Source organism: Haemaphysalis longicornis, unplaced genomic scaffold (assembly GCF_048455015.1).
Source record: "Haemaphysalis longicornis isolate Haplotype H1 unplaced genomic scaffold, Haemaphysalis longicornis Haplotype H1 scaffold_1, whole genome shotgun sequence".
Lineage (NCBI taxonomy): Eukaryota > Metazoa > Arthropoda > Arachnida > Ixodida > Ixodidae > Haemaphysalis > Haemaphysalis longicornis.
The window spans coordinates 378,138,792-378,162,884 of NW_027526203.1; the positions used below are offsets into that span (position 1 = coordinate 378,138,792).

General features: G+C 47.8%; 1 long non-coding RNA gene across 1 annotated transcript in view; it reads right to left on the reverse strand.

Moving 5' to 3' along the window:
* Nucleotides 1–5,770: 5,770 nt before the first annotated feature.
* Nucleotides 5,771–24,093, reverse strand: part of LOC144171748 (uncharacterized) — a 48,534-nt gene continuing 30,211 nt past the window's right edge. Inside the window, exon 3 of the long non-coding RNA XR_013322966.1 lies at nucleotides 5,771–6,267. This is a non-coding gene — a long non-coding RNA (uncharacterized LOC144171748). The remainder of the gene's footprint in view (nucleotides 6,268–24,093) is intronic.

The window sequence follows — 24,093 nt, forward strand, 5'->3', positions numbered from 1 at the left end:
CGAACTTGCCACCTCGGCCGAGCCGCCAGAAACCCATGCGCAGCGACACCACAGCCAAGCTCACCGACGTCACCCCTGTCCGCACGAGCTGGTTCTATGTCCTCCTGACGCGCTGTGCCCGCAGACGAAGAGCGAAAACTTCTGCCGGTTACCCTATTTATTGCTAACGCAATAAAAAAAAACAGCTGACAAAAAAAAAAAAAAACGAACGCGAAAGAGCCGGGTACACGCCGCTCAAGGTCGAAGACGCCTCCTGTGGGAAACCACGTGAAAATCCGAGGCACCAAAGTTTTAAGGTGACGCCATGAACACATGCACTGTCAGCCGCCGATAACAGGTACACCGCCGGCTGGCAAGATGCAGTACGTGTAGCACGAAGAAGGAATGAGAAACGTATCTTATGAATGGGGATCTCAGCACTTTACAAGTAATCTAGTAGTGACACCCGTCATCTGCCGTGCCTGGTAATCTTTAAGGGCATTTGAAAATCTAGCGCTAAGGGAATTAGTTCCAAAGAATCTTGCGTGCTGTCTAATGTTGATAATCGGCATATAGTGAATAGTTACTGAATGGCGTTGTCCCCGCAGCTTCGCTAATGATCTGCATCTGCAGGACCGAATGGCTCAATAAATAATACACAATTATTGCCCTTCACTGTACTATCCATGGGATTCATCGGTGTCGCGAAAAGCTGGGAAGGTCGTTCTGCTCAGTCAATGAATAATCAGTTGCAGTCACGATCTTCCTTCGAAGCGCAGATGTGTCTTCCAGCGGCAGTTATCGATTGTGCCTCTTCCACCAGAGCCCGTTGTTACACCTTCAGGAACTGGGCTGAGGACAGCACAATAACGCAGAACCATCCAGTTCTACCAACAACTTAGCAGTCGACAAAAGCGTCGAATCCCAAGGTATTTGCACTACGCTACACTTCAACGTGACTGGGCACATTCGTGTGCTTATTCCGCATCCTTTAGCAGAAAGCATGCCAGCATCTGAGAGCTTTGGCGCCACTCTGTCTAAAAATGCTGAGCTCATTTGGGAGGTCCAGGACAGATCCGCCACCATCTCCGAAGGACCGGTTGATTAAATCTGTCTGGCATAAAATGTCTGAATTCCATGTGCTAAAATATCTGCCGATTGTTCTGAAGAGCAAACGTTGTGATATTCCAGATTGAATGAGATCATGGAGCGTCCCGAAGCACAAGAACGCTCCCCCAACTTCAGTGGACGTTGAGCGTTGTTTTTCCGCGCACAATTATCGGCTGAAATGGGGTACAACGTCAAGCAGAAAATCATTGAGATTGGTGTGGTTTTTCATGGATTTCAATCCTTTCTTTTGCTGGTGAGTCCCTCTGAATTTCGCGTAAATTTTAAAATGGCAACTCTTGTGTGGGTTATTTTCCCGAAGAAAATAAAATCACTTTGTCGCAGCGCACGATTTGTCCGCGGTATCATATTGCAAGTAAAAAAAAAAATGTGATAAAATATGGTGCTGAAGTAAATACGAATTGAGCCTATATATGCCTGAACGAAAGTATTTGGTGCCTATATATGCCTAAATGGCTGCTTTCAGTGCCTATTATAGGCGCCTAAAACCTGTATTTTGCGTGCCTAAACTTCCGGTCTCTAGTGATGACAATGTCCGCACAACACTTAAGGAATCAGTATAGATTATGGATTGTGGAATTTTAGTCTGAAGGATATGATTAACGACTAGAAGTATACTGTAAGCCTCTGCCGTGAAGATACTATAGTATATACATTCATAGTTTTACTTACATAAAAGCTGGGTCCGTGCGCAGCACAGGACACATGGGTGGCAGTTTTTGAGACACCTGTATAAAATTCTGCACACTTATATTTGTGCTGAAGAGACGAGAAGTGATGCAGGATCGCACTTCTGGGCACTCGGTTTTTGTCGATATGTATAAAAGATACGTCGCATGATATAAAACTCATGGGGCTATAGTCATGGGATATAGAAACCATGGGGTTATAGAATTACTGACAGGCGTTTTTATGGTATCTAGAAAGGAGAATAAGAGTTCTGATGCTTTCTCAGCTCTGTATGAGAAGGGAGAAGGAATAGATGGGCGGTTTAAAAGAAGGTGGGGTATGGATGCATCATCATTGAAAAGACCGACTTAAAAGGATGGTTAGGCATTGATGAGATTTTAAAAGCATAAATAATGTCCATGTAGTTTCGCTGACGTTCTAGGCTCCACGTGTTATGCAGTCTACATAGAGGCTTTCAACTGGGCTAGTACGGAAACCCCCACATGCAAGGCGAAGCCCGACGTGCAGCACTGGATCCAGCATTTTCAGGGATGTTTTTGTCGCTGACCCATAAACACGACCATAGTCCAGCCGGGATCCTATCAGAGCAATAAACACGTTGAAGAAGTTATTTGTCTGCACCGTAGGATTGGTGTGAGAGGACTTAAAGAATGTTCATTGGTTTTAGGCATTTCTGTTTGAGCTGTTTCAAGCGGGGAGAAATGTGAGTTTGCTATCGACTATTAAGTCTATAGGCTTAATAGGCTTAGTTCCTGTCAGAGGGGAACAGAAGTTTTTATCAAAATTTCTGTTTCCCTCTGACAGGAATTATTACACCATTAATACAGATATCAGGGTCCGCATGAATCTCGCGCTTCCGGGAGAGCCAACGCAAGTACTTTTTTCAGGGTTCAGCCTAAAACCGTTTGTGCCCGCCCAGCCAGCAAGATTGTTCACCCCAAGCTGGACTTGGCGTTCACAAATTGATAAGTATTACAGGACTTAATTTGAACGTCATCTACATATGTAGAATAGGAAATGGTTGGTGGCAATGCCTTCCGGAGCGAGTTCTTCTTAACAATAAGTAGTGTGCAGTTCAAAACACCGCCTTGAGGAACGCCATCTTCCTGCACATGATCATTGGAAAATGCACTGTCTACTCTCTCTCGAAAGGTCCTTATCGACATGTCGCTAGTGAGGCCTGTGTTCAGCATATTGCCGGAAACACCAAATGACGTGAGGTCACTCAAGATGCCGTAGCGCCAGGCCGTGTCGTAGGCCTTTTCCGTGTTGAAGAAGACTTATACAAAACTGGTTATTGAAGAAGGCATCTTTTACATGGTTCCAACGCAACCAGTTGGTCATTGGTCAATCTCCCCGCCCTGAAGCCTGCCTGGCAGCTCTCGAGAAGACCACACGAGCCTCCGGTTAATCATCATCTCGAGAAGCTTACACAGGCAGCTTGTCAGGGCAATGGGTTTATAGCTGGCGGGAGAGGAAGACTCTTTCCCCTCGTTCAGAAAAGCCACAAATATGGCCTCCCTCCAAGACCTTGGAAGGTGCCCCGAAATCCATATCTGGTTGTATAAGTGTATACGAGTGTCTCAAGAGTGTCTGCGTGTAGGTGTTGCGTCATAGTGTATGGAATGTTGTCTGCCCCTGTAGCTGAAGGCTTACGAGTGGCAAGAAAAAACCTTCAGCTCATGAGTGAATTCAGAGTTGTAAGCAGATTTAGACTTGTTCTTGAACCAGGGGCAGGCTGTGTGTTTGTTGTCCTTTGAGTTTTCATATACGTGTCCAGGCTTTGTGAGTGTCGGTGTATGAGTTTATGGATGTGAGGAAGGTGCGCCAACTCTCCCTTTTAGATGCGACGCTGAGAGCATCTATTGTCGGCGGCCCTGTCCTTCCTGCGTGCGTCCGTCGTCGGCGTCCGCACTCTCATTGGGTTGGATTAAAGTGGATTGTGTTGGATTGTGTTGCGTCATAGCCGCGGCAGACGCACTGGCGCCGGCGCGTGCCCAGGTGAGAGCGAACACTCTCTCTCAACATCTGTGGGTGTGCGGCCCAGCGCGCTTTCACTCCGCCGGTGGGCGGCGCTGCGCGCGGTGCTGCGCATGTGCAGTACTCTCTCTCTCCGCGGTCTACTCTCCTTCGGGCGCGCTGCGCATATAACCGGCGTGCCGACGGTTGCTCTCCGCTTGCGCTTGAACCCCCCTCAGCGTCGCTTCACACCAGGGTTCCCGCGAAGGGAGGTGGGCGTAATTTAAATGCAGAGCATTTCTTTAACTCACGATGTTATGCGTCCGTAACTCGGCGTCCGCACCACGGCAGCTGCGCCCTCTCCCCTATTCCTCCTCGCCCTCAACACGTTTGCAACAACAGGTGCAGCGCGCTCTCCGGCGTTGCAAGCACCGTTGCAACAGCGGGTGCGGGCGCGTCGTGGCGTGACGGTGGTGTGATAGCGCGCTCTCTCTCCGCCTCCTCTCCCTCCGCCTCCTCTCCCTCTACTGCGTTCGTTGGGAATATAAACCGTGTCGGCGCGTCAGCCGCACTCCAGTTCTGCTTCGCTCTCTTCTCGTCGCGGTAGTCGCAGTTGCTAAGCGATGGAAGCAAGACATTCAACTAGTACCGCGACGCAATCCAACTTCAGCGTCGCGGCACCAGTTCAAGACATCGTGCCATCGTCATCTTCATCTTCGGGATCAACGGCATCGTCGGCGGAAGACAAGGCGGCGAGGCGGCGGGCTGCCGACGCCGAGCGCAAGCGGCGTAAGCGTGCTCACCCCCGTTGACGTTACATAATACTCGTCTCGTTCTCTCTCTCCCCAATCATACCAACAACAACAACAACCCTACCATCACCATTACAACACCCATCGTCACCGCCACGCGCGTAACGCCGCTAATGCTCTGCATTTACTCGTGCCCCTCCCGCGGGGGCATGTCGGGGTCCCTTTTTTTGCCTCACGGCGCACGCGTTTCCCGAGTGCTTTTAGCCGTTTGAAATATACAAGGTTATTGGACGTGGAGTACCGGCAAAGGACACCCCTGCCTTTTTCTGGGCCTCTCGTGCTCGCCAGGGCCTCATTGGGCTGCGCGGGGCACCGGAGGCTTGGGGAATGGACTTTCTGGCAGCATCGAGGATGTGTGCCGTGAGGAGTTGGACGGCTTCGTCTACGTGAGAGTGTGCGCTGTGCTATGGCTGTGTGTCGTAGTTTAAATGTATCTGTGAATGTACTCCAGTTTGCTTTTGAGTCATTAAACCTGTTATGGGAAGATGGACTGCTTGGGCCTTTACCTATGTGTGTTAGGGAGGTAGGGAAGTGGTCACTACCATATGGGTTAGTGCCAACATCCCACTCAAGAGATGGAAATAGTACTGCAGAGCCAATAGCCAAGTCAAGGTATGAATATGTGTTGTGTCCTATTTTATGGTATGCAGGCTATTTTTTGTTAAAAAGGCACGCTCCCGATGATGCTAAGAACTTCTCAGTGAGGCGACCTCGGACGTCTGTGTGGGAAGAGCCCCAGAATGGGTTATGAGCATTGAGCTCTCCTAACAAAAGATGTGGTTCTGGTAACTGGTCTATCAGAGCCTCGAAATCTGATCTCGAGAGCCCGTAATCAGGAGGAATGTAGAGGGAGCATACCGTTATTAACCTGTTAAATATTGTGCGAATTGCAATAGTCTCAAGGAGAGTGTTCAGATTGATGGGATGACATGTCAAGGGTTTCCGGGCGATGATGGTCCCCTCACCTCCAGATGTACGTACCACCACCATCCCTGTCCTTCCTAAATACCATGTAACTCTTCAAGAAATTGGCGTGTTTGGGGTTTAAATGGGTTTCTTGGAGACACATCACACTTGGCTGATTAAAATGTAATAACTCATAAACATCATCAAGATTTTTAAGAAGGCCTCTGCAGATCTAGCGCATGATATTTTATCTTTCCATTACAGACATTTAAGAGCTACTGGAGTGAGTGCGTGTATTCATATTTTGTCTTTCGGGGCTTGTACTCTCGGCGGGGGCTTTTTGGGCCTTTCTGTTGGCCTGGACGCCGGAGGCCGTTCCCTGCGCTGCGTTTCAGGGAGGAACGAACCGACGTCCATCTCCTCATCAGATGTCCTGGGGGTGTCCGGCGGACCGGGCCCCCTGGACTGTGCACCCGTTCGGATGGCCTTTGTTTGAGCCGCTACCGCCGAAGGTGTCGGGAGCGCCACAGGTGGCACGGGCGGTGCGGCGGAAGTGGAAGCCGATGCGAGGCCCCCCGTGTCCATCTCCTCGGCAGCCTCCAGTGGAAGCAGGGAGGGTGAGGAAGCAGCTAGGGCCAGAGCGGCATCGGTCCCGACGGTGAATGTTGCCACCACAACAGCGTTGAACCGCTACTGGCTCAGCCAGCGGTGTGGTGACGGGTTGGGCTGCCTGTGGCAGGCAACCCAGGATGGGGCGGCGGCGGGACAAAGTCTGACTCCCGGTACTGATTCCCTGCATGTTACGAGAGATCGGGGCCACAGTCACTCGGGCCTCGGTGTGGGTGACTACTCGGACCGAGGTTAAGTTCAATTTTAAAACCAGCACTTCAGGTGTCAAGCGTAGTCGGCTCAACGGTGCTGCTCGCTGGACTGTTACAGAAAGTTGAACTAGTTGGTATATATCGAGCTTAATAAGACACGATTACTCATATAAGACGTGAATTAATAGCCCAAATTCTATTGGCCCGAATGGCTGGCCCACGGTAGAGTGCAGTACAAGTGCACGTGAAAGTGAAAGTGTGGCAGGGCAGGTGATGCAGCAAGCGAGGGGATACGTTGAGTGCATTTAGCATTAGATTGCAAAATAAGGCCAATAACCCTCGCAGAAGATTTTGATGGTACTGATTGGTCATTAAGGGCACTTTAAGGAGAGATGTCATCTGGTTTGTTAAGGCCTCCAAATCGAGTGTACAGTTCAATGGCTGCAAGTTAACTAGGATTCAATGTAGCCCATATAGCCACGGGTGACCAAAACTGTAATATCAATTGTATAAAACGCGTGTCGAATGCGAGCGACTTAGTTTAGTAACGGTGGCTGTCCACACAGTGCTGGAACATTGTAGAGGGGAGAAGACTGCTCCTTGGGGGGGGGGGGGGGGGTTACCTCGATTGCCAACAGGCCTTTGTCTGAGCGGATGGGCCCAAGGGTCATGCAGGCTGTACAAACGTTACTAAATAGACTGTATGGTCGCACAAGAAGTTGCAAACGTAGCTATGTACCTTTTGCCCGCAGCCTGCAGCTGCGCAAGGTTGCCTAAGGTTGCCTCGAATTCAATGCAAGAACTGCACGGGGAGAACGTCGTGTGCGGAGATTTACCGGTACAGTGTACCCAGTAGGGCCCGGGTACACTGTCGTGTTAACTTCTTTATAGTCTGGGAACGGCGAATGTCCAGGTACCTGCCGCCGCTAGCGTATAGCGTACGCTAGCCGCTGTGCTAAATCTCTCCAAGGTGTCCTGTTGGAAGGTGGGAAACTGTAAGACGAAGATGACACGCTTCAGTAGCCTCGTGTACATAGCGAAGATCCATTGGTCGCTGCGCAACTTTTCCCACAGGATGAACCAAGCGCCCGCGTGCACGCCGCGAAAAATCATGACGCAGGACAGGTGTCCCAAGCAATTCGCCTGTACGCGCGGGGGCATCGGTGAGGAGGGTGTGAGGTCGTGGCTCGATTCTTGTACTGTTTGCGCCTCCCATAACGCAGATGCGGAGGCGGCGTCACCCTCCGAAGGGGATAATGTCGCCTGGACGCGAGGCGCGCGCGGAAGCGAGCAAGGCCGCGCCCGGCCTGGGACAAAAGATGCGGCTCTCTTTGACTATAGTATATTTTGACAATGGCCAAGGCGTTGTGCTGCTAAGCACGAGGACACGGGTTCGATTCCCGGCCGCGGCGGCCGCTTTTCTGATGGAGGCAAAAAGCAAAAACGCAGGTGTGTTCCAGATTTCGGCGCACATTAAAGATCCCCAGGGGGTCAAAATTAATCCGGAGCACTCCACTACGGTGCGCCTCATGTACTGCGCTGCGTCGGCGCGTCAAACCCAACAATCAATCAATCAATGTTAACTTCGCCACGTGAGTGTTTTTGTGCAGATACAGGGTGTTTCACGGTTGGTGCTGTGGGTACTGGGCAAAAAATGCCTACTCATTAAGACACATTAACTATCGCGACGCCCGAACATAAACTTGGCTGCCCTACAAAGGAGCTCTTCATCACGTGCGCTGATTGGGAGGAAAGGGGAACGGGGGGATGCTACTTTGTTCGTCTCAGAGCTAGCCTTCGTTAATTCTGCAGGTATTTCGACGAAACGCCGGCACATAAATATAAAAGGCCGTGACCGGACACCTACCTTTGCTTGCACTGTCGAGATTACGGTCGCATTTCTTCGCACGAAAAGTGCCTAATTGTTGAAAGAAACAAAGATACATCCGCATGGTTCGAGAGATTATGGAGGCGTGCGAAATGCCGTGCTTCGAAAATGAGGGCGTAAGTGTTTTTAAGGTTACCTAAGGAGCAAATGCGTTCCATACATGACCGAGGAAAGCGTTGACTCAACCTTGCGGAAGCCTTCGGGTGTTTTACTTGGTAATTTTTCATATACCTATTCTGTTGACCTTTTTGTTATTTTAACCTGGCTTCGCAATGAACTTCACTTCTTTATAGTGCCCGTGTTGTCGTCTCTTCTGTGTCCTTCATCCCACACGCTTCAACTTGACTATGCGATACCAGCTCGCCCAAAGCTCAACCGTCGCTCATTGTTGAGCTAATAAAATCGGGGAACAGTTTGGTAGCCTCGTGAGGTCGACTGTAGTTTCTAATGAATCTGACATCACAATATAGGAGGAGATGAAGCGAAGTGTACATGAGATGAAGTGTACATTTCGTCTTGCTATCCTTGCTTTGCGTGACGATGCGGAAATATATGTGTAATCTCCGAACGGTTTATGTATTTAGAGCCGATACACGTACGTTTCGTTTTCATTTGGTAAGAACTTTGCCCGGATACACCGTGGGGTCGAACTTCTAATACACTCAATGAAACGCAAGAAGCACTGGTTCCCAATTTTTTTTTCTGGTAATACGCTCAGCGAGTTCTAACTGGTAATCCGTTGTAAAGAATGGAGTGCCTATTCTGAAGCAAATTAGTTGTTCTTCTCACATGTGCGCATTGAGTGCATTATAAAAGTTACAATTAATTTGAGAATCGCAAACGTAAGTTATTTAATTGTCTGCTTGAGGTTGGACTTTACTCTGATTTTGAGGTCACATTGGAGATGACGTGAGGTGTAGGTGGAGCAGAAGTCGGGCCTGTGGCTTTTTGACCGGTGTGGAGGTGATCTTGCCTAAACGATCATCAATCTCATGGGGAAAACCGAGAAAACTAAGTAAGTTTCGTGTGAGTTAAAAACTATAAACTAAGTGCGGTCGTTTTCCCAACTCCGTCTGCATGAAGGAAAGTTGGCACTGTGTCACGCTGGCATCAGCAGCTCAAAACAAAACGTAGAATCGACAGAAGGACACGTGTAAGTCCTGTCCCCGTGCCTTTCGTTCAGATACGCCTCACGGCCGTGTTTCGTTTTGCGCGCCACTTTGCCTTACTCCTTGCGCTCACCATGTCGTTTGTGCGGAAAACAGCGCTAGTTGTATGAGCGAAGCTGCTAGTGGTATACGCTTAAGCATTCGAAAGCGCTATATATGCATGCATGTTCACCGGTTCCGTGAGAGAGTGAAATGATGCGCTGGAACAGGAGCTATCTCAAGGGGTACGCTCGTTAAAAGTCTCGGACTTATAGGATATATGTTAATTAGGCTTCTCGGAAGAAATAACGTTTTAGTCATATTTGGAGGAGTTATACGAAGCGCATAGAATGTTTGCCCATTTTCCCGAGAGAACTAAATGCGGCACACTGTTGAAATGTTCAAGAAAGCACGAATAATATTATGACGGGTGCGGGAGTAAAGTTTGCGATGCATAGCTTAATTACGACCTTTGGAAAAAGTAATAGCACAAGCAGACAAAAGCGTTGTACGTATATTTTACGGAGCGCGTATGCATTACCCGCGGTGTCACTGTCGTGTACGGGCACTAGGAGTTGCTTGGAGCTTGAGGAGTGGGCAACGTTGGCTGGAAATTGTAAGCGGCGCCGGAACAGCTATGCTGAAAATTTAGTTTGATTCTGCAATATACGTCGCACGAGGCCCCTGTGACCTTTTTTATCCTTGAGGTAATAGGCAATAACTCCCGAATACACAACCCATGCAGATGGCTTAGATTACCCCTCCCCCCCCCCTCCCTTTCGTTTTTTATGCTCTAAGCAACCTGAGTAGCGTTGTGAACCACGCAAGAATCGCTAAGTATTTCTTCTCGTGGTTGTGCGACGTGCAGTGCACGCAACTTTCCCGTGATTCCACTTGATAGCCGTTACCAGAGGCTATCTCATCGGTGCCGGCGATTCCGATTCCGTCATGAGCAGCAACGTTACGTGCAGTACAATAAAGCGGCCGTGGCTACGGAACTAACACGTTCAGCAACTGAGAAGAGGCGGGAACGAGCAAGGAACCTTATAAGCGTCGCGGAACAGACTCTAGAAAAAAGATAGCAGCAGCTGCATCTTTGAATACGCAGCGGAGGCAGTCGAGGTTGCAGCTCGACCCTGCAAGGACGTAACCATCGACTGCTTCTATGGGAATCACTGCGAAAACATTAAAATGGGACAAAAATATCCCTCATTTCATTCCAGTTGCCGAAGATTTCGATGCGGATATCAGGAAACCATAACATCAATGGTTTGTTGGCTTTGTGACCTACAAACGTGGTAAGTAATGCCTTCATTGGAGTCACTAAGCGTTTTGAAAACTGACACTATCAGAAACCTGCGCGATGGACGTGTAGCTAGAGTGCACCGCGTTTTTTTTGGCGTGTCGGCAAGGCAGGTTTATGTGAAGAAGGGCACGCAATACTTCAGAAGTCGGAATTTCGCTCGAGAGTTTCGGCCAAAATATGTATTGGTCCGTAGAACTGCCAGATTTGGCTACTTACTTTTTACTATGTTTAGGTGGGACAAAGTCACGCCACGCACATGCGGCATAAATCGTCTCGGGAACTTAGCCAAGGGGGGTTTAGGAATTTCACCCCCCCCCCCCTCGAAGCATTTTCCTGGCAGCGCGTAAGTGAGAGCTAATGTTTCTTTCGGCAAAACTCCTCCCTTCCCATAACCAATACTCCCCCCCCCCCCCCCCCCCACACACACACACACATCCAGACAGAAAATATCTGGTTAAGGCCCTGGGCTGTCTGTAATAAAAACCAATGTGTTCTGCATTGAAAGCCTAGAGGTGACCTCGACGCTGTAAAACGGGGGATATTCTCGTACGTAGACATTCAGAGAAAGATAAAATTTACTCCGTACTAACGGAATGTTCAGCACAGTGCTGTGACGGCTTTCCTGCCTAGTAAACCAGAAACTTACCCTTCCAACACAGCCGCCTCTCCCTCCGTCTGGGCTTACCAATAATCGCAAGAGCACGAAAAATTACACCATCTTCCCACGTGGGAGCCCTGAGGGGATGCAAAGCCGTGGAGTAGTAAAGACACGTGTAGTAGCGTATTAAATGTCTTATTTATTTATCGAGTAGTGGGGAACGTTTTGCGGCTTCTCGTTCTCGAAGCGAGGAATCCGCTGTTTGCCGCTGGCGTTTCAAAGCGTTGTCACGTTGCCGAACGCCGCCTGGTTCAGCTACTCGCCGATGGCGTTTCAAAGCGGCTTCTCGTTCTCGAAGCGAGGAATTCTCTGCTCGACGCTGCCGTTTACGTTCGGCGTCGCGAGCTCTCCTCTGTGCAGCCTTGTCTTCGGAGGCACGAGACGAGCCGAGCGGCGAGGAGAGCGGCGTTATCACAGCTGGTTAGGGCTCCTGGAGCGACAGTGGTGCCGGTGTCTTCCTGAGCCGGAACGAGAAGAGCCAAGCGGCGAGGAGGAGAGCGGCGTTATCACAGCTGGCGTGGAGAGGGGGACGAGGTGGAGAGGTGCGGACGCCGGACGACGGAGGGTCGACTAAGAGATGCTTTGCATCTAAAAGAACCGCCCCTCAACCCCATGTGAAAGTGCGCATCACCCGGAGGCCATTGAACCCCTAGCCGATCACGATACTGAGCCATGTTGGCAGCTATATGCACTTCGACAGTGGCTGTCCAGTTTTGACAGCTACGTCTCTCCGCCTGTGCCTTGTTCGAATTATTTTCTTCTCAAACATGCTTTTCTCCTGCTCGGACACAACCCTTTAGCCCTTCGTTGAGGAGTTAGCTAGTTCCGCGACTAACGAAACTCCCACTTCCTCTCAGTGGCACCGATGAAACACGGTACCAAGCAATTTGTCGTTTACGATGTCAGTGCTGACGGTCCCGCAATCACGCAGAAGCTGTAGGGTCCGGACGGCACCGCTGGTGCGGCCCTCAAGAAACATCCGAGGAGCAAGATTAGCTTCTGAAGCTAAGGGCGTGCCTCAAATCGAGAGAAAGTTGATCGATGGACTCATCAGCAGGGGCGAGCAACCTTAGTTTTCGACCACATGAGGCAGCATACTTGATTCACCAGTGAGGAGCCTATTCATGTCGTATGCCTCTTCCGGAGGGGGCGCCCCACATGTAGTCAGAAGAACGCTACCCATCAGCAAAAGTGAGTGACCTCTGGAGTTTTCGACTTGATGAAGCCTGAGTTTCAGTAATTCCTACGGAAAAAATGACCAACGAATCTTGTCAAGCACATTTATTTGAGTTCAGCGAAAGCTGAGAGGCCTTCTTTGCTCGTTTCCTTTTGTCTTTGACCACAGAATCCACTTGTTTCGTACCGATTGCACTGCGCTGACGTTATGGGTAACTACACGTAACCAGAAGGGCGTCATCCCCCCTTTGTGTGATGCCACTCCCGGTTGTGCTTACATCTGTCGTCGAAATTTTGCAGCACTCTTCCTTGCCAATAAGGAAAACGAACTGAAACCTTTTGCGTTGAATGGAGCTGTTGTGCTACTTCATATATGCTCACGTGACGCTCAGCTCTATGCTTGCTACCGATACATAGACAGGGATATGTCGGTTACATCATTTGCATCAGAAGACGTCGGTGATTTTGCTGTGAAGAGACACAGAAGTGAATAGGTAAATGATTACTGTAATCCTCGTTTGACTTTTTAGGGAACGACTAGAGCCTTATATTCCGCTTGGAAACAGCGTGAAACACCGTGAAAAGGGATAACACCACCGAGGGAAATTCACTACCGCCTCGCGATCTATATCGTAGTTGCGTCAAGGGCCAGACATATGTCCGTCTTTGCAGCCGGTTTTCGGAACCGGTAAACGTTCCGGAAACCGCTCCCCACCGCCGTTTGGTACATACAGGGCCGGATTAAGGGGGTGGCTACGGGGGCTGCAGCCCCGGGCCCACAGCTGTCAGGGGCCCCGCTCGACCATACGAAAAAAAGAGTTCATTGGACCAAAAGTCGCGGGTACATAGCTTGACGGGGCCTAAGAAGCCACACAAAAAGGCTAGCTCGGCTCAAGTTTTTTCGGCACAGCTCGTTTCCGTAGTCTTTAAGGTACACGCAACTTTACGAACGCGGACGTTTCGGCGCGCACGTTTCTGTATAAGCAAGGGTCAGGGATGCGACTAATGAAACAATTTCTCAAGAACATTGTAAACTGTTTAAACCCGAGGGACGTTAAATGGAATTGTTAATTATTCAAAACTTAAGCACCGCCTGATGGGCTCAGCTATCTGCAGTGGGCAGTTTTTTGTTGTCGGAAATTTCAGTGTATAGAGCTTGACAAGGACGTTCGATCATTGCGATGACCACCCGTTCCATATGGCTAGTGGATTAGTTGAATCACATAAAGGTGTTGACATCGACTCGATATTTCTTGCTGAAGGGGTACAGTTTGTCTGCACTACCTGAAGTGTTGCACTTCCCAAGACACAATCGCGAGTGATCTCATAATGATAATGCAAAAGATATTGTTTCCATTGCTGTTAGTTTATACCTAACTCTTCGTGTAACAAACTAGCAGTTAACACTGAATGAGTGAGCGAGCGAGTGAGTGAGTGAGTGAGTGAGTGAGTGAGTGAGTGAGTGAGTGAGTGAGTGAGTGAGTGAGTGAGTGAGTGAGTGAGTGAGTGAGTGAGTGAGTGAGTGAGTGAGTGAGTGAGTGAGTGAGTGAGTGAGTGAGTGAGTGAGTGAGTGAGTGAGTGAGTGAGTGAGTGAGTGAGTGAGTGAGTGAGTGAGTGAGTGAGTGAGTGAGTGAGTGAGTGAGTGAGTGAGTGAGTGAGTGAGTGAGTGAGTGAGTGAGTGAGTGAGTGAGTGAGTGAGTGAGTGAGTGAGTGAGTGAGTGAGTGAGTGAGTGAGTGAGTGAGTGAGTGAGTGAGTGAGTGAGTGAGTGAGTGAGTGAGTGAGTGAGTGAGTGAGTGAGTGAGTGAGTGAGTGAGTGAGTGAGTGAGTGAGTGAGTGAGTGAGTGAGTGAGTGAGTGAGTGAGTGAGTGAGTGAGTGAGTGAGTGAGTGAGTGAGTGAGTGAGTGAGTGAGTGAGTGAGTGAGTGAGTGAGTGAGTGAGTGAGTGAGTGAGTGAGTGAGTGAGTGAGTGAGTGAGTGAGTGAGTGAGTGAGTGAGTGAGTGAGTGAGTGAGTGAGTGAGTGAGTGAGTGAGTGAGTGAGTGAGTGAGTGAGTGAGTGAGTGAGTGAGTGAGTGAGTGAGTGAGTGAGTGAGTGAGTGAGTGAGTGAGTGAGTGAGTGAGTGAGTGAGTGAGCAAAAAGGCAGACCTAACCTTTCGACATGGGCCGGCAAATGCTTTGCCCGAGTGACACCTTTTAAAACTATTGGTGGCAAGTCACGAAGAGTCACAAAGGTTTGTGTCCTTCAAAAAATTCAGGAGAAGGGGCTGGATGTCTGGAGTGGTCGTGTGCTTTTGGGAATAGAATATCGCGCCGAAAGAGGAATGCGGGACGGCTCTCCTTTAAAGTTCTTGAATTAAAGCTGTGTGCTCCATAGCATCCACTGTAGCACAGCTTTTGAAATCTGTTCTTGATTATAGCTGCTTGGGCACAACTTTTGTCAAAAAGTTGAAATCTTTATCCATCATGTCGATCGAAAGAGACATAGTCTGACATGACTCCTTTCCTTTATTGTATATAATGTAACCATTATTGAAAAGGGAAACCACTGTAGGTGATTCTGGATACATTTTGTTGGCGTTGTAGGATGGGACACACAAGAAAATGCGCGGGACGAACGCGAGGCTTCAACTGAATTTTTTAAAGCGAAAGCTTTCTTTGTGCGACCGATGGCGTTCTGTCAAAAAACTAACGCATTTCCACGTAGACCGGTTGGTCGACTGAAAAGCTTTGATAAGATCTCTGGACACATGGCGCGTGCGTGAAGCACCGCTTGCATTGTGTCGAAACGGTTGCTTGAAAACCTCTAAAAAGGGACGCTTCTAGATAAGACAGTATAGAGTATATAAGACAGTATGCTCCTCCTAGATAAGAAGGAGTACGATAGTACACCTTTATCGCATAAACCATGCGTCGGTATACATTCATATTATTCGTATAAGCGTTCACTTAGTTCGTGAAAATTCCTCGCATGGCTTCGTTCTTCGTTCGCGATTTAGGTGTTTGGCAGTTCAACGATCGATTGGCCGCACTTTCAGTGAAAATTGGAGGTAATTTTAGCTTTCGCGTTTCTCTCAACTTTCTGTAGGAAGAGATGCACAAAGTCTTTTACTAGACACACACATGCGTTACCACGTCGGCGCGGGTGCCAAAAGGAGGAGCAAAATCCCGAAATATAACAGATAAAAGGAGGAGCTTTATTCATTTTGTACGTGTCGCGTTAATGTGTGATTCAGGAACCATACTTCTGTTTTGGACAATGCCACGGAACGGGTGCTGAGACAGCCGTCACCTTCTTCGACAATGCGAAATGCCTCGAAGATTTCTCGTTGGCGTTCTCTGCTTGATCTGAGCAAAACCTGTGTATTTTTGCCTTCTGGAGTGCATGCACTTGCACCTGTGGCAATGGTCGGCGTATGGTTATTTAAATGTTCAAAGGTTGTGTAGGCCACTCGCGAGGTCGGTCGGCTTCAAGCCGCGCCTCTGTGGTGTACCCTCTGCAGGCCCTCTGTGTTTTTACAATTGATAAATTATATTCGGTAATAATTGACATCGAGCCAAGAAATTAGATTCGGAAAGCGTAAGATTATGTATAATTTATCCATGCCATGGGCTTCGAAAATTAGGCATAATAAAGCGGAATCGTTATCACTATCATCATCATCATCATTAGGGCCCCAAGGACGCAGTAGCCCCGGGCCCCAAAGTTTCCTAATCCGGCACTGGGTACATATGGGGCCGAATTCTCTAAAACGACGGGGCGTCGCTTTGAAACGACGGGGTGGCGCCATTGAAATGCATGTGTTGTGGGGTTGTGGGCGTCGCTTTGAGGAAGGTGTGCTCCTAGTAAGAGCCGCAGAAAAGCATTGTGGCAAGGGCGCGAAGCGACGCCGACTGCCCCCCGGAGCCCTCCACTACGGCGCGCCTCATCGCCTGCGTTGCGTCGGCGCGTTAAACCCTACAGTCAATCAATCATTTCGTAAAAATGGGGACGAAATTTAAAAAAATGCATAGTTATATATATTCCGAAAAACGAAGACTCAACTAAAAATTCCGCAAAAGAACGACGGCATTACGAATAAATAATCGCGCAAACGGACGAAACCAGCCTTACGCCTGTCATCTGCGGAAGAACACGCTATTGGTCAAGTGAATGCGCTTAATCAATATAATGGTGCAGTTTAGACCATTGTCAAAAAGAAACAAAATAGAAAATCAAAATAAAATAACCCAACGTATTAGGCTACTCATAGCCAAATCTCGCTCTAAAAAACTCAATGAATACTAGCGGCGTAAGAATGCTAGGCATTATTGACAATTATCTGGATTTCTACAAATGCTTTTCTCATTCAACGTGGCAAGAATATGATTTAGGTGGTTGTTCTTTTCACATGAAATTTAATAAAACCACTGAATCAACCACGATAAAGGAAGCCTTCACTGACTACATGGAGAAAAAAACACTGCAATGCCGACACTTCTTAGAGATGTTGCTCTTAATTTTACTTTGAGCAGCGTGGTCTTTTGCAGTTACAAGACAGGCGAAAGCGACACGCAGTTGTTTTTTGATCCCATATATTTGCTTCTGCTCGTACCAGAGATATCAGCAGATCGTTTTCGGCGATGCGGGCCGCCCTTGAGCTGCTCATGGCTGCGGCGCAGGAGAAAGCCACCTCGCGAAATCCAGGAGCGGAGGACACACCGAACACAGGCTCCACTTTGAAACCCGCGCGAAACGTCATGAATGACGCTTCCGTGCCTCGTGCTGTTATTGGCTGCCGCCCCCTGCCAGTTAATTGCCCACACGTTTGACGCGTGTCGCGGCGGAAAATATCTAGCAGGTTTGACGCATGCGGATAGCCGGTTTTGGGTGCCAGGCGGGGGCGTTCCGGCTACCGGAACGGGGAATCGCGTGCACAGACGCGTCCCTCTCCGCCCATGTGTCCCCCGCTTCACACTGGCTTGGAATGTGGTTTGCTTCGATCCTTCACGTAGTTCATAGTTAATATTGCGTCGTAGTTCACGCACAGTTCATACGAGTTAAACGCGTTCGCAATCAGCTTAATTCTGCCCTGCGGAGATGCGGTGACGACGTGACAATCGACGTCACCGAATCGAAAGGGAGCATGCATGGTTCAAGGAGGACAGTACTTCTGAAGGAACTTTTCTCGTGAAATGTTAGGTGTAAATCTTCTGACCAATCTCGGACGATGGTGTACACATTGTGTAGTTTAAAATCATGAGGTAATTGGGAAATCTTATATAATTCGCTTCAGCGTACCTTGAAGGGGTCCATAAAGACAAAATGCAACTTTGTTCAATTTGAAAGAACTACGCTTCAGTACGTCACCCAGCTCCATTCCGGCCACGAAAGACGTTTTGTAACCGAAAAAACGCAAGAAGTATAGAGAAACTTTCAAATCTCGCTCTACAGTAACGCGTTGTGAGGATGAATAAGGTCGTATGGGCCAGCACTAAAAACATAATATTCAGTGTGTTCACTGCACGTAGGCATTGAAGTGACGCGATCAAGCGAGACTAGAGGCCCGACTGCAATCGTCCAGTCATGTTTCTTAGCGATGGTTTCAATCGGCGACCGACAATCGCACAAACAAGATCCTGTGACGTCATAGATAGTTGCCGGAAGGGGTCTGGGGAGTCGCCACTGCTTCACATGTTTTCTTTGATATCTCCATTATTTGTTCTATGTGTGCGATAAACTTGGCATCACTGTCATCGGGACAAAGCAGTCTTTCTAATGAACCAAATTTGAATTTTGTCTTTATGGCACTTTAAAGGTTACTCTTCGCTATGAGGTTGGCTTTGTCGCAGAGCGCTTCCGTTGAGCGCGCAGTGGAAGCAAACACAGCTTCTCATCGTATGCGCACCTCTGGTTGTAAGACAGACAGACAGACAGACAGACAGACAGACAGACAGACAGACAGACAGACAGACAGACAGACAGACAGACAGACAGACAGACAGAGAGAGAGAGAGAGAGAGAGAGAGAGAGAGAGAGAGAGAGAGAGAGAGAGAGAGAGAGAGAGAGAGAGAGAGAGAGAGAGAGAGAGAGAGAGAGAGAGAACATTTATTGTCCAATCAGCGACATAGGTCCAGTTCACCTGAAAGATAGAAGCGGAGGCATTGCTGTCTTCTGGCCCAGTGTGAAGACAGTCATGACTCAGCCCCTATATTGATTCCTCTATTAATAACATATTGATTGCTTCTAGAAAAGGGTGAACAAACGCGTGCTTTTGTTATTACCATGCGGCCAAAAATATCGGCATGGGCCAAGTATTATGACTCTTGGCGGAACAGGGAACTTCGAATTTCCTCAAAGTTAGGTTGCTCTATTGTTCCTTCATTGCTGGAAGTCTTGGCATTATTTAATGCGTCGTCACAAAGAATGCCGGTTTCTTTTCAGTGGAAGTAATAGAACACTTGCTTCAAAACACAGAATAGCAAAAAAGCCGCCCGCATCTTCCCACGGGGGGAACTCGAGTAAATGCGTCGCATCTACTCGAGTCAAACAAAGCGTCACGTCAAGCGTAAGCCATGCAAAGACGCCCTTGACTGAATTCCGAACGCGCGCTCCGCCGCTTATATACGTTGAGGGGACTGCGTAAGCCGGTCCCAGTCGACGACGTTGGCGTACTTGTAAAGCGGCGTGGACTCTAGGTGTTTGAGCCAACCGCGGATGTTGCTTGGCCGGAGAACGGCACACCGGTTATATGCGCAGCGCGCCCGAAGGAGAGGAAACCGCGGAAGAGAGAGTACTGCACATGCGCCGGCCCAAGCGCGTCTGCCGCGGCTATGACGCAACGTGCCGCGGCTATGACGCAACACAATCCAACACAATCCACTTTTATCCAATCCAATCCAATCCAAGCCAATCCAATCGAATCCAATCCAATGCCCCTCGCGAGAGAGTGTTCGAATCCAATCCAATGCCCCTCGCGAGAGATGTGTTCGCTTTCGCCTCGACTCGACGCGCATGCGCAGTGAGCGTGCGGACTACGGACGCCAACGCGGGTGACATCGTGAGTTACTGAAATGCTCTGCATTTAAAACAAAGCAGATATTTCTAGTATGGGTTCAGTGCTTGCGGCCCACCACTGCGCACACACTTGTGATGGCGATAGCTTTCAGTGTACCCATGTGCACAAAGGAAAGAGAGAGCTTTTTGCTAGCTCCGTCTCAGCGCCTCTTCAAGACGAATCTCAACAAGCGCCATTTGCATAAATCTATGTTCGGAGCACTCAACTACGGGAAGTGATGTTTCGAGCGGTCTTTGTGCTTTGCTATCACAATTTTGCATCGCTTGGTTTACTCTCTTGTGTATGTCTTGAGCAGCAATCCGACGTTGCGTTCTTGGCGCCGCATTTTGATTTTTGAACACTTTTGAGACCAGTCACTTGACTTTGAGGCATCTGTGCTTTGCCAACAGTGGCACCTCGGAACCGTCTTCCTGATTTATAAAACTAAAAGACTTGAATAAAGAAATTGATTAATTGAAATCTTCGTATGATTCGTCGCAAGACCATTCGCTCGCAAGACCATTCGCTCTTTTCCACCGAGCCTTTCACACCTCCCTATGGCTTACGAACTGTACTAAAACTAACACACTTTGGTCAAGAAACGTCCCATTCGTAGCAGTTATCACGTTTGCACAGTAGCAACGTGAAATCTGCTATTGCGCCGTTCGGTACTTCTGCGCAAGCCAAAATCGCACATGAGAGAGTGGATATTAAAAACGACGATCCCTATGATAGTTAACGGACCTAGTTAACCTAGAGGTTTTGTGCAGGTAAACAGGATAAATGAATCAATTACTAACACAACCCTCCCACTGGGGCGTAGCCACATACACATATAAACTTCTCACTATGTGTATACGCTGTTCAAAACGACATTGTAAGTTCGTCCTGCGATTCACTGTTACACGACATATACTATTTGACTGCACTGCGAGAAATATTGCCTCGCATAATAGCAAGCTCACGCTCGTACCTATTATATGTATCATCATCATCAGCCTGTTGATATCCCTTGCATCACGAAGACATCTCCCAATATCCAACTGCTCCTCATACCCCTTCTTTGCCCCCGAATTTTCTTATACCGAGCGCACTGTCTGACCGCACTTTTAATACCGTTTCCCGGTAGCCGTTCTGTTTTTCGGGTGGCCCACCTGCTGATTGCCCTCCATCCACATCACACAGAACGCCCAGTTCACTTCATTTCCTCGTAACTTTATCCCGGGTGTCTCCTACGCGAGTTTGTTTTCTAATACATGACGCTTTTTTACTATCCGTAGGTGTCACTCCTATCATCCTCTTTCCTAGCTACGGCTCCTGGAGCTGACTGAAGTTGTCATTCAAAGCGATTAGTAAGGCCCGAAGTTTCTGCCACTTAAGTTAGCACCGGAATTAGGGATGGGACAACATACTGTTCATTATTACTCCAGAGTGCTTCCTGAATGCAGTCCAGTCCGTACTAATTTGAAGCCTAATTTCTTTCTCGTGGTTAGAATGATGACAACTGGGCAAAGGTAATTATATTCATCACTACTTCTCGTATTTTATTACCTAGCTTTAAGGGCTGCTTCACTGCTGGGCTGTTTAGCTTTGCTTTCCATTTCTACACATTAATTTTGAAATCTGCGACTAAGCTTCACTGAGGAAATCCCTGAACCATCCTCTTCAGGCCTCATCTGTACTCAGTGAACAAGGCGATGTCGTGCGCAAACGTCGAGTGTCTCAAATACTCTCCATTTATTTCTAAGGGTATTGTATATAATGTCAAAATAAAAAAGGCAACTTTTTAGCATCAGTAAATGAAGTATTCAGCGATAAATCTAATTAATTTTATAATTATTCGCCCAGGAAGAACCACGAGTGTCGGTATAGTACCTGCCTGCCAACTCATCAAGGCATAAAACAATTATAGAATCACCCGCATGTCACACATGTCCAGCATTCTATACATCTGTGCATTTATTTCGCATCAGCTGATATGTCTTTAACTTCCACTTTTTATGCAAACATAGTTTTGTCGCCCTTATTAATGACAAAGCGCAGACGAACTTTTAGTCACGTGCTGAGGGCACCACACTTAGGTTTTTTTTTTTTTTTCCCCTTAGCTATGACCTCCGATTGCCTGTTACGTTTTGTACGTATTTGCGCTCCACAATTATGGTAAATGACTCCTTTGTAGCCACTCTTGTGCATATAACGCACATGGCGTCGGCAAGGTGTGGGGCGAGGCCCACCTCCCGGATCTGAGATCGATGCCGTAAATAACTTCAATTTCGCAGTTAAGATTTGTGGAGGGGCTAATTGACCTGTTGGCATTCTTTACAAAGGCGTCAAAATTATGCAATTTCTTTCTTGTTATATTTCTTGCTTCAAAAAAATACGATCTTCCTGCCGCACCCCCCTCTCGGGATAACTCATGTACGGTTCCACTCGTCAGAAAAATATTTGCCGAGGTGGGTCTCGGCAAATGTGTACTTTATGTACATAAGAGACCTTCTCCCCCCCTCCCCCCGCCCCCAGGTGGCGTACCATTTTCATTGCTAAAACTTGTCCATAACAAGCGAAATTTCTGTTCATGATTGGTTACCTCCGATTAAGCTCAATAGTATAAAAAATTCGCGTAAAAAAAGGAGATATTGCAAAACTAGCAGAAAACTATAAAGAGATAAATTCCACATCATCATGGGCTAAAATCGTGAGAAAAGTGCCTCTTCAGCGTCTAGGCTAAATCAAGAAGAGTGCAATAACATGAGAAGGAAAGTGACAGAGCTGGCCTATAACACAATTAGAAAAAAAAAAAGAAGAACGGTATAGAGAAAGCCTTCCTCTCAGTGGGTGCATTTATAGCTCAAGCCATCTACTTTCCAAACCACAAAGTATTAGCAGAATTATAAAAATTTGAAACACGCAGAAAACTACTCGAGATAATACAGAAACTCTTTGCTCAACTCGTAAGAAAAAAATGAATACGGCGTCTTTAATTTTTCTTCATCTGCAAAACGACCGACAAGCTATGACACACTTTATGAACGAATGTGTTTTGCGGGCTCCGATGGCACTAACATTTTTTTATGCATAGAGGACAACTTTCCGCGCATAATTAGTCGAGCAGCGTTATTTAATATGCTTAAAACCCACCTACGACATCAGGTTCTTCTTGTTATTCGATTGAAGAAACCATTTTTTCGCACTGTTTGGGTTGCCACATTTTTCTTTTATTTATTAATCTTGCCTTTGTTTTGCAATGCCATTTTTGTTATTTAACCAGTAAACTATCTCAGAAAACGAAGGGACTTTCTGAGGGACACAGAAATCTGAAGGTGTAATTAGCGGAGGAGCAAACACTGCTGGCGGAGTTATCCAAATTGATTAACTGAAGCGAACAGAGTGACGTTCAGGCCTACATCATACAACAAGGCAAGGATTGAAGAGACATTAACCACAGGCGGAAGGGCAACGAAGAAGCCTGCTATTGGCAGAGACGTAGTGTAAGACGAAGCTGGTAACATAACGAACAACATGGACTAGATAATGAAAGTATAGAGGAAAGGTTTTGGGCCTCTTTATACGCTCGCAACGTCAGGCGAGGAGTCGGTATATACTGAACGGGCTGGATTGGTTCGCGGGGTTTAGAGAGCAACTAAAGACAAAGTGGACAAGGCGCCCAATGAGATGAAGAGAGGCAAAGCCGCAAGTGACGAATGTATAACCGCGGATCTAAAGGATGGCAGTGATGTCAAAATATTAAAGGCAGCAAAATTGTTCTCAGAATGCCTGAGGACATAGCACTGGACTGAAGAGATACGAAACACCCTAGATAAGGTGTCCCTTATCCGCACAAGGGACACCCTAGGTTTTGAACAACCGCGAGTGCAGGCTGGACTTAGGGCAGGCTACTGAAAAATAGATCACTTGCATGCCACTCTTTTACATGACATTTACTCTTTTACGTGATATTTACGCATTACGAAAAAAAATTTGATTCAGTATATCAGAAGCTTTGAGAGACGTGGGATTAGGGGAGACGTACGTAGGAGGGCTGCCAAGAAGAAGAGGGAAAAGTTCCTTATCGGGAAGGGCAAGGAGACACCGCCTCATTGTTTACAGCACGTCTATAGAGAATATTTATTGAAGCTTGATTAATGTACAAAAATACGAGAGGTACGAGAAGGGAGGAATATCTGAGCAACCTGAAATTTGTATTATTGTATTATTCAGTGAACCGGGAGTAGACCTGCAAACAATGCTTCAGGAAGTGTACTAGGAAAGTTTGGTCGTACAGTAATGTTAAACGTGTGAAAGTAATGTAAAACCGAAATTCAGAAAGCCTGCCCTTCAGCCTAGGCAACGACACGCAGTAAGAGGTGGGTGACTATCTTGGATAGGTTGTCAGTGCCGATCCTCACCACGAGGGAGCAATCAGGCGTAGAATTAGTATCGACTGGAGTGCATTCGGCAAGCACTCTGAAGTAATGAACAGTTGGCTACCTCTCTAACTGACAGGAAAGGCAGGCGTTCCCTCAATCCCGGTGATGACTTATGGGCCAGCAACTTGGGGACTTACTAAACACCTCGAAAGAAGACCAGGC